A 10,433-nucleotide genomic window follows, 5' to 3' on the forward strand; every position below is an offset into this window, starting at 1 on the left:
TTCAGTGAACATCTCCCAACGCGGAGCCCTTCAAACACCAAGATTAACTGTATTCCATTTATGCAATGAATGGTTAAATCAGCTTGACGTGTATTCCATTTATGCAATAAATGGTTCAATCTACTTGACGTGAATGTTCCTGCATGACTAAATGGCAAGTAACAACACAAAATCACATGGCCAGCACAGCAGGGTCCTCTGATGACAAAAATAGATGACTTTTTTCCAACTATTAATTCAATATCTCATCTCTGTGTGTTGAACTTGAAGGTGTCTGTCCTTAGCCACAAGAAACAAATTAACTTCAAAGACTCTTAATCGATTTAGCCACTAAGTACCACTGTTGAGCCCAATAGATTTATATGTTTTCCTACTTCATCCAAACAGGGCAAAGACTCCATGTGGAACAACTGACACTCTTCTTTTCCAGTTTCCTTTTTAGAGCAGAGGTTAGAAAAGGAACCAGGGATGAACACATGGGCTTCCCACACTGCAAACATCCTGGGTTCATGTAACCATACAGGATCATATCCCTACACCCTCAGAGTTAAATGAACAGCCGTGGTTTTGCAGTGTAACTGGATCTGCGGGTTGTTTAGTGTACCTGATGTTGGCGCTGTCATGGTAACGGGCTCTGTGTGATGTTGTCACGACGTACCCAGAGAACCCCAGAGAGGTGACTTTGATCTATGTCATAAAACCGAGAGAATAAATGGAAGCGGAAAAGAGGCAGTGGCGTTGGGGGGAATGAATGGAGAGGAAGAGACGTCACGTGCTTAAACAAATACAGCACGAGCAGCACCTGCGTGCCAACGCCCCGAGTGCTGGGAGCTGATCACATCCATCCTGACACCCCCACACCCTCCACCTCTGCTCTCCTCTCCGTGTCTGTCTGCAGGGGTGTCGCACCAAATTCTGGGCCCTGGGTACAAGGATTCACTGCGGGCTCCCCATAGGGGCAGGGGGTTTGACCCATTTAGACTGGGAACGCATTATTTTGTGCTTTAAGTATTGAAAAATAGCAGGTATACAAGCTCACAGCGCGGCATAGCCCTCCACCTTGGGCCCTTGTAACTCAGTCCCACTTTCCCCCCCTTGTGACGCCCCTGCCTCTCCTCTCCTCTCCTCTCTGTGTCTGTCTCTCTCTCTCTCTCTCTCTCTCTCTCCCTCTCTCTCTCCCTCTCTCTCTCTCTCTCTCTCTCTCTCTCTCTCTCTCTCTGTCTCATTCTGGCTTGCAGACGTCTGTTCACACAGCAGTTGCGTGTGCCTTTCTCCTCTCCCAGCTCCTCCCTGATTAGTTTACCTCTTAGCTCAGTGCGTGCGTGCGTGCGTGCGTGCATGCGTGTGTGTGTGTGTGACTGTGTGTGTGTGTGTGTGTGTGTGTGTGTGTGTGTGAGAGAGAGAGAGAGAGAGAGAGTGAGAGACAGAGATAGACAAACAGACAGAGAGACAGAGACGGGCAGAGACAGAGGGTGGAAGGGTGGAGGAATGGGGTGATCGTCCCTGGGAGAGATGAAGAAGGAAAGGAGTGGAATATTCGTCTTTTCAAAGGATGCCAGACATGTGTTTACACTTTCTGCCCAAATTCTGAGTTAAGCACTTGGGGGGTGCGTTTGTGTGTGTGTGTGTGTGTGTGTGTGTGTGTGTGTGTGTGTGTGTGTGTGTGTGTGTGTGTGTGTGTGTGTGTGTGTGTGTGTGTGTGTGTGTGTGTGTGTGTGTGTGTGTGTGTGTGTGTGTGTGTGTGTGTTCGTGTGTGTGTGTGTGTGTGTGTGTGTGTGTGTGTGTGTGTGTGTGAGAGAGAGAGAGAGAGAGAGAGAGAGAGAGGCCCCATCAAACTTTGATGTCTTTTCACTTCCTCCTATCCTCTCATTCTCTCATTATTTGACCGCTCACATGCATGTACACACACACACACACACACACACACACACACACACACACACACACACACACACACACACACACACACACACACACACGGTTCACGGTCACACCTTTCTGTGGCTGTTGTCCTTTATGGTTACTGATGTGAGTAGAGTGGCTGTAATTATTAACGTCGGTGCTGAAAATAGCAGGTTGGTGTGACATGATCGGTGCACAATTATGTGAACTGGATGAAAAGAGGACCAGGAAATGGTCTTCACAATGACCTTCTCAAATTCGATTATAATTGTGTGTGTGTGTGTGTGTGTGTGTGTGTGTGTGTGTGTGTGTGTGTGTGTGTGTGTGTGTGTGTGTGTGTGTGTTTCCCAGCAGCTGCAGCTCCAGTGATGATAAGGCCACGGTGAGTCATATTTGTTGCATAGTTGCATAGAGTTTGCTGTGTGTGGTGGGACAGCCATTGTTTGCTGGGTCACACAGACACGGACGTGGTGGAGATCACTAACTCAGTAGCACGACCTGACACAGACTGCTCTGTTACAATGATGTGGCATTTATTTCCCAAGGCTATATAGCAAGCTAGCAAAGGAAAGAAAAAACATGACTAATGGAAGGCAACAACAGCAGGGATTTTAGAATAAACTGAAGAAGACAGATTGAAAGAACTGTGAAATACTTTAGTTAATTGATCACAGTTTGTCTGATATTGCTATTTACAGGTTACATTTAAGTTACATTGCTAAAATGTGTCAATATGTTCTCCTTTTATTTAGTTTACTGCTAATAGAGACATCAAGAGACAGCATAAACCCATGAACAAAGAGACAAATTACACTTTTGATCTTTTAGTGTGAATCATGAGAAAGGTTATGCTGCCGAAGTGCTTGTCAAAGAAAATGTGTGAATGTGGGGTGTTTTTGTACAGGGCCTGTACAGTATGTGTGTGTGTGTGTGTGTGTGTGTGTGTGTGTGTGTGTGTGTGTGTGTGTGTGTGTGTGTGTGTGTGTGTGTGTGTGTGTGTGTGTGGCCCCTGGCCACGACAACATCCCCACCAGATTCCTCAGAGATGCAGCTGTCTCTATTGCTCCCATAGAAGCTCATATCACAAATGTATCCATCAGTCAGTGTCACGTCCCTCAAGAATTCAAGATGGCGTGAGTAGTCCCTCTGTCCCTCTGCATAAAAAAGGAAACAAATTAGAACCTGGCAACTACCATCCTTTCCATCCTTCTATCTCAAAGGTTATAGAGAGATTAATTCACGAACAAATCAACAGCTACTTCAACGAGCGTAAACTGCTTTTTGAATTCCAGTCTCAAATTAGAACCTGGCAACTACCATCATTTCCATCCTTTGTTCCTTCTCAAAGGTTATAGAGAGATTAATTCACGAACAAATCAAAAGCTACCTCGAAAAGTGTGAACTGCTTTTTGAATTCCAATCTGGTTTCAGAACATCCCACTCCACTGACACATGGCTACTGTTTTTGACCGACTACATCAAACGTGAGGTAGACTCGAGCAAATTCTGCAGCATGCATGGTCATGCTGGACCGCCAAAGGGCGTTCGACACTGTAAATCATTCCAATCTACTGTACTGGATAAGCTGAAGGCGATCGGTTTTGATAGCACATCATTAAACTGGATGAAATCCTCCTTTGAGGGAAGAGAACAAGTGGTTGACATTGATGGAACGGGACGTTACTGTTTCTTCTATACATTAACGACATGAATGCTGCCTGTAAGTTAACTGCAAATTGTTCCTGTTCGCTGACGACTCAGCTGGTCTCGGGCGGGGACAAAATGCAGGTTGAGGAAACTCTCAGAATCCATACTTGGCTTACTGATAACAAACTGTCATTACACCTTAAAACAGAATCCATTCTTTTTGGGTTCAAACATTCCCTCAGTATTAAGATAAATGTGATTTCAAGGTTAGAGTTAATGACATAGTAATCTCTAGCAAAGAAGAGATGACCTGTTTGGGCTGTATTCTAAACTGACAGGTGAAAGCATGACAACAAAGGTGATCAAACTAGAAATGACAACAGTCATTATATAATCAGTTTGCAGTTGTTTTGTTTAGCATAACAAAGAATAATAAAGTTATGGCTCCAGCTATATGTTATGAACAAATTCAACACTTGTAATGCACAACATCTACTCAATCCCATCCCTCCACAATGACGACAAACATTGAATACATAGAAGCCCAGTGGAAACAAGACCGCAAGGAGATTGGGTTAAGTGTTTGACTGTACTCGTTGCTGTTTGCATTTCTGTTTAATAAAGTATTAAATCAATCGATCAATCAGCATGTGTCAATTAAAGTGATGGGACAAAGAGTTGGGAGATCTAAAGCCTACATTATGCTCCGTCATACAACGTGTCCTGTGGCCAAAATAGCAGATTTAGAAGCTCACAAAGCCTATATCCATGGCATGTTGTGAGCTGGTCTGCTGACAAAGTATGAATCGGGCTTAAGTTGCTGTCATCTTGGCTGGTGTCAGCGGCAGAGGGAAAGAGAATGCAAGATGTTGACATTTTGGCAGTAGAGAAAAGCGTGCTCGGAAAGGTCACAGTGGGTTTTAAGAGCTGCAAGAGTGCATGTTTGCTGTGTGGGTGTGTGTGTGTGTGTGCGTGCGTGCGTGCGTGCGTGCGTGCTCCTGAGATTGCCAAAAGGAATGTGCTTCAGTTCTTTCATTGTGAAAAGAGCAGAGAGGTGTAAACAAAACTGTTGAGAACTGCTGTTCAAAGCGCAACAACACTGTAGACACACACACACGCACACACACGCACACGCACACTCACACGCACACGTACACGCACAAATAAGTATATAACCGTAACTGAAGGACTTGTGGCTTGACGTTACATCACAGTGTCCTGGCAGGGGTCAAGCCCTGCTGTCTCCTGCAGTCACATGATGGAGGCACAGCCTTGACACAGTCTGTTCCACACAGGAGAAGCATTACATCAGCTATTACCAACATGTGGGCTGGGGACCACTGGTGGGACGGGAGGATATTGCAAGTGGGTCCCCAAATAATGGGCGAAAGATGAAAATGTAATGATAGTATAACATACAGTATATATATAAATAAAAATGTTCACAGCATATGTTTTTACTTTAAAACCTTTAAAAAATGTGTTTTCATTGTGATAACGATAAATAGGAACTTAAAGTGTTATTTCCATTGTTCATCTGACCACTTAACCCATAGGCCCACCCATCTTGTAAGTGGTCAGATGGGTGGGCTGCAAAGCTTTCGAGACTTTCAAGTGGGCCCTGATCCACAAAAGGTTGTGAACCAGCGGTTTAGGTATAAAGTGGGCCAGCTTATTGAGTCATATGAAAACAATCCGAATCACTTTAAGTTAAATCAAATCTATTTAATTTGTTTATAGAGCACCTTTTACAAAACATGTTTGTCACACAGTGCGTGCTGTGGGTAACTCAGTATAAAACTAGAAAGAAACATTTCAATTTTTTCATTTTCAATGGGAGGCGGGCGGCTATTTCGGCCGTGCGGAGAAGTTTAGAGGCAGCGAGGCGATCGGGCGCAGTCCCGTGAAATCCCCGCGAGCACGCGCACGCGGACGGCGAGAGATGGATTGTGTTCATCTTTGTGAAATACCGCGCCGCGTTTACTCACTGAGCGAGTGTGTTTGTGTCTCACCGCGGCGCAGCCAACGCTGATCCTAGCGGGAGCCCCTGCGGCAACCGCTGCTCATCTGAAGGGCCCTTTACACAGTGAAATGGTCTGTTTGAACTATACTTTTCAACCTGATGTCCCGGTTTTGGCCATGTCATTATAGGTGATTTTACATTTATTTTTGAGCGGTTGTCACACCGTCTCCTAAGCGTGACTTTGTCCATATGTTACTATATACCTGTATGTCTGTTTGTATCATGAGCTGCAATACCGCTGGTGACCAAGTTGCGTTGTTGAGTCACACACACACACACACATACACATACATAGACAGCTCACATACAGTACACCGCTCACTTCAAACTTGGTTTGATTTTTTAGATAAGGGTCACCCATTTCACCCATCTACACGAACGAACAAACCCATTTGATAGGCAGGTGAACATGTACAATGTGTGTGCACAAGCACATGCCTATTTGTGTGTGTGTGTGTGTGTGTGTGTGTGTGTGTGTGTGTGTGTGTGTGTGTGTGCGTGTGCGTGTGCGTGCGCGTGTACAGTATGTGTGTACATGTGTGCGTGTGTGTGCGTGTACATGTGTGTGGGTGTGCACGCGCGCGCGCGTATGTGTGTGTGTGTGTGTGTGTGTGTGTGTGTGGGGGGGGGGGGGGGGGGGGGGGGGGTGCTCCATCTGGTGTGTATGCTTCCTCAGATGGTGTGGTTGGAAAACATATGGGAGATAATAGAAATTCCTTGTGGATATATGTCTGACCTGGACCATATATAAAATTGGATCAAAGACTGTCATCGGAACGCCTGTCTGTCTCCATTAGATAAAGAGTTTATTTTTGCAGTCATGTAACATCCAATATTCTTTTTCGTTTGTGGGTTTAACCACACGGACCCTAGCATTCCACTTCTGAGGGCAAACATTCTGTGAAAATAGCACATTATAGGCTTCACAACACATCTCAAGTCGCAACACGGCACGTTGTGAAATTATAGATCAGGTATTTTCGGCTAAGATAGCGTAGTAGAGCGAAAACTTAACCCTGCAGTCAACTATAGGGAAGTTAAATAAAATCCAGTTTATTTTTAATGAGAGTATTAGCAGCAGTAGCCTATGCTAACTAAAAGAAGAAAAGATTTACACATTGTGGTAATGTAAAATGTTCTTAAATTTACAGTAGACCTACCGGTATGTCCAAAATAGCAAATAACTATAACTTCATAAACTCCAGCATTTCACAGTCTTTCAGTCTTCTTCAGTTTATTCTAGGTCTGTGCTGCTGTTGTAGCCTTGTATTTGTTTTTGTTTTGCTGTTGTTTCTCTAGATTGCTAGCCCTTGGTCAGTAACGTGTCACGCCACCAGACTGTAAAACTGTGTGTACCAGCCACAATGTGAACCGAGGGGCCACCTCTCCACCAGACATGGAATGGAGGTGACAGCTAAACAAGCCTTGCCAGGCCAAGGGCCAAAACTCTTCTATTCTAGTCTAGAAATGAAACTGCCTGGAGGTGGTGACCATGTCTCCCAAACCGTAGTTCTTTTTGTTTATCAGAGTCTGTAAGTCATGATAAACTGCAAATGCAGTAGGCTGTATAACTGCAAATGTTGGTGAATATTTACACAGTCAAAGGTAAATTAAAGCTGCACTATGTAACTTTCCTCTCCACAGATTTTAACCCGGTTTCCGGCGCAATTGTTGTAATTTTTTCCATTGAGCCAATAGAGCCAGACTGCTTGCTCAGGGGAACAATTTTATCTTGACCTTCACGTCACAATTCGTGTCAGATCCGAGCATTTTACTGTGTGGTTGGTGTGATCCGGATTTACTTACCCTTTTTTTTAAGCATGGCTCTACATGGCTACACCTGGCACGTCAGTCTGTGTATGCCGTATGTTCTTGTGTTTGTCGGAAGATCATCTTCCAAACTGCTGGACGATCAGTGCCACGCATCCCTCTCAAAGCGAGCTTGTGGTTTCGAGCTGCTACTTTTGATGCTTTGGTGTGTGACGCTTTAGTATGATCAAGAAGTTTGAAATGTTAAAATATGGTTTCTACCCGACAGTGACGATATATTTTTCTTCCATTTCATTATGGAAGTCAATGGGTTGTCTATTGGATCAGGCTGGAACCTAACATCATAGATGACTGATGTCGCAGGCTGGCCACATGAAGACTGAGTTCCACATGGGGGCCATGTCCTTCCCATGTGGATCCTGATGATTAGATACATTTTTTCTCCTATTTGGGAATTTCCATTATCTGTTAAATAAAAATGAAAGAGAACGTGTTGCAGCTGGAGTCCAGCATTTGGCAAATCTCTCAGTATCAAGAGTTATTTGCCCCGGAATCTGTCTTGGTGAAATAGGTTTTATTTGAATAATAGCAGTGTGAATACAGAGGCTATAAAGGATTTTCTATTAGAAATGTGAACTTTTGCTCAACTTTGCGTCCGCCTGTCAGTCTGTCAGTCTGTGCCCGTGTCTGTTGCCAATAAAACAAGCAATACAAGATCAAAGACATTCCCTGCACATATCAGTCTGAGCCTCTGACATGCAACTAGCATGTGTGTGTGTGTGTGTGTGTGTGTGTGTGTGTGTGTGTGTGTGTGTGTGTGTGTGTGTGTGTGTGTGTGTGTGTGTGTGTGTGTGTGTGTGTGTGTGTGTGTGTGTGTGTTTGTACTTACGTGCCTGCGTGCATGCGTGTGTGTGTGTGAACTCCATGCTACATGTCGCCTATAGCTTCATGTGTTTGCCAGTAGTGTGTGCAAAGCCCACTGACAGCCTGATAATATAAAACATGTTTGCACACATGTTGTGTGTGTGTAATATATGCATGTAAGAATGCAAACATGCATGTGCTTGGCTTGCTGGTGTTCGTGTCACTTTGATAACTGGAGGTTCATGCATGATAAGCCCGGAGTCCATCTTCATGCGAGGGGACTCACAGATTTGCACGTTAATTTTGTACTCAGTCAATATGAGCATGCTATGGAGGGAGGCTTATGAGAACAGAGCTGTGCACAGTGGAGAAAGAAGTACTCCGATTATTTACTTCAGTAGTGGCAATAGAACATTTAAAAATACTCTGTTTCAAATAAAAGTCAGCTATAATTTTTTGTATAATTCTTTTACTTGAAATGTCCTTACAGTACCAAAGTAAAGTAACGTTTTTTGAAAATGTAGATCTCTATTAGTCTATTTTCAAATAGCCAAGTATTAATTTGGGCTTAAGCAGTTTATATAAATCTGGAAGGTAACTAGCAACTAAAGTTTTCAAATAATCTTTAGTTCTGAGATGTAATGGAGTACAATTAGAAAATATACCGAACATTTTAAATGGAAATAAAAAATATTGACATTTCCACTGTAATTAGTACTGTACTCAAGTGTAGGTACATTTGTACACAGTTTTTCTTTCCACTGGGTGTGCGTGTTTGCATGTTGTGGGTGTGTGTGCGATGAGGGGAATGTACAGTATGTGTGTGTTAGTGAACTGCATGGATGCAGAATGAGTACAGTACAATCCTCCAGTGTCACTTTAACTCATATGGTGCACAAATGGTTGAGGGTTAACTTGGGTGTGCGTGCTATTGTTTGGTATGTGTGTTATTTGCTGTTGTTTTTATTGACAAAACGTGCATACACACACGCACGCACGCACGCACGCACGCACGCACGCACACACACACACACACACACACACACACACACACACACACACACACACACACACACACACACACACACACACACACACACACACACACACACACACACACACACATCCTCACACATGACCCTTGTTGTCATGTGCTAGCATGGAAAGCAGGGGGTACAGCACAGCTGGCAGTCTCTACCCCCTCTCCCCATCCTCCTGCCACCAACACACACGCGCACACACAGCCTCATTGGCATGCATTACAGAGCATTATCACCATAATAACGGCATGCCCTGGTCAGTGTGGCTGTGTGTGTGTGTGTGTGTGTGTGTGTGTGTGTGTGTGTGTGTGTGTGTGTGTGTGTGTGTGTGTGTGTGTGTGTGTGTGTGTGTGTGTGTGTGTGTGTGTGTGTACACCACAAGAAGACCAGTGATTGGGCATTGGAAAGAGAGAGGCAAAGAGAGCGAGAGAGAGAGACATATATAGAGAGTGAGGAGACGAATAGAGAGAGAGTATGCAACCCAAGCCATTATAAATCAATGACAGCGTCTCTCTGATTTCTTTGAGGAATTCCCAGAATATTCAAGTGAGTCCAGAGTCAAGCCTGAACAATTCTGGCAATGACAGCTGGAGTAATATGACTGTGTGTGCTGTGTACAGTATGTGTGTGTGCGCGCGTGTGTGTTTGTGTGGGGGGTCTTTCCTACACATAAAATACACATAGCTCAACCCACACCCACACCCACACGCACACGCACACGCACACCCACACGCACGCACGCACGCACGCACGCACACACACGCACAAGCACACACACACACACACACACACACACACACACACACACACACACACACACACACACACACACACACACACACACACACACACGTACAGCTGGGTTCCAGATGGGTCAACAGTCTAGGCTAACTGGTGAATCATGCAAGGTCTTACAGCACTGTACAGTCGGTAGCACACAGCACATTTTCCATATTACAACAACCCTCTGAAGCCCCCCCCCCCCCCCCCACACACACACACACACACACACACACACACAATCTCTGCCTATTATCTCACTCAGTCTTTCACAGTTTCTTAGTCATTTCATTTAGACTTTCTCACTAAACTCGTTACGCTCCAAAGACTCTAAAGTGTAAGTGACTCAATGAAAAACTGCATGCAGCTAACAATTGACTACGTAACGATGACTTTCTCCAAGTAGT

Source organism: Nannobrachium achirus (genome assembly GCF_963921795.1).
Source record: "Nannobrachium achirus genome assembly, chromosome: 8".
Classification (NCBI taxonomy): Eukaryota; Metazoa; Chordata; class Actinopteri; order Myctophiformes; family Myctophidae; genus Nannobrachium; species Nannobrachium achirus.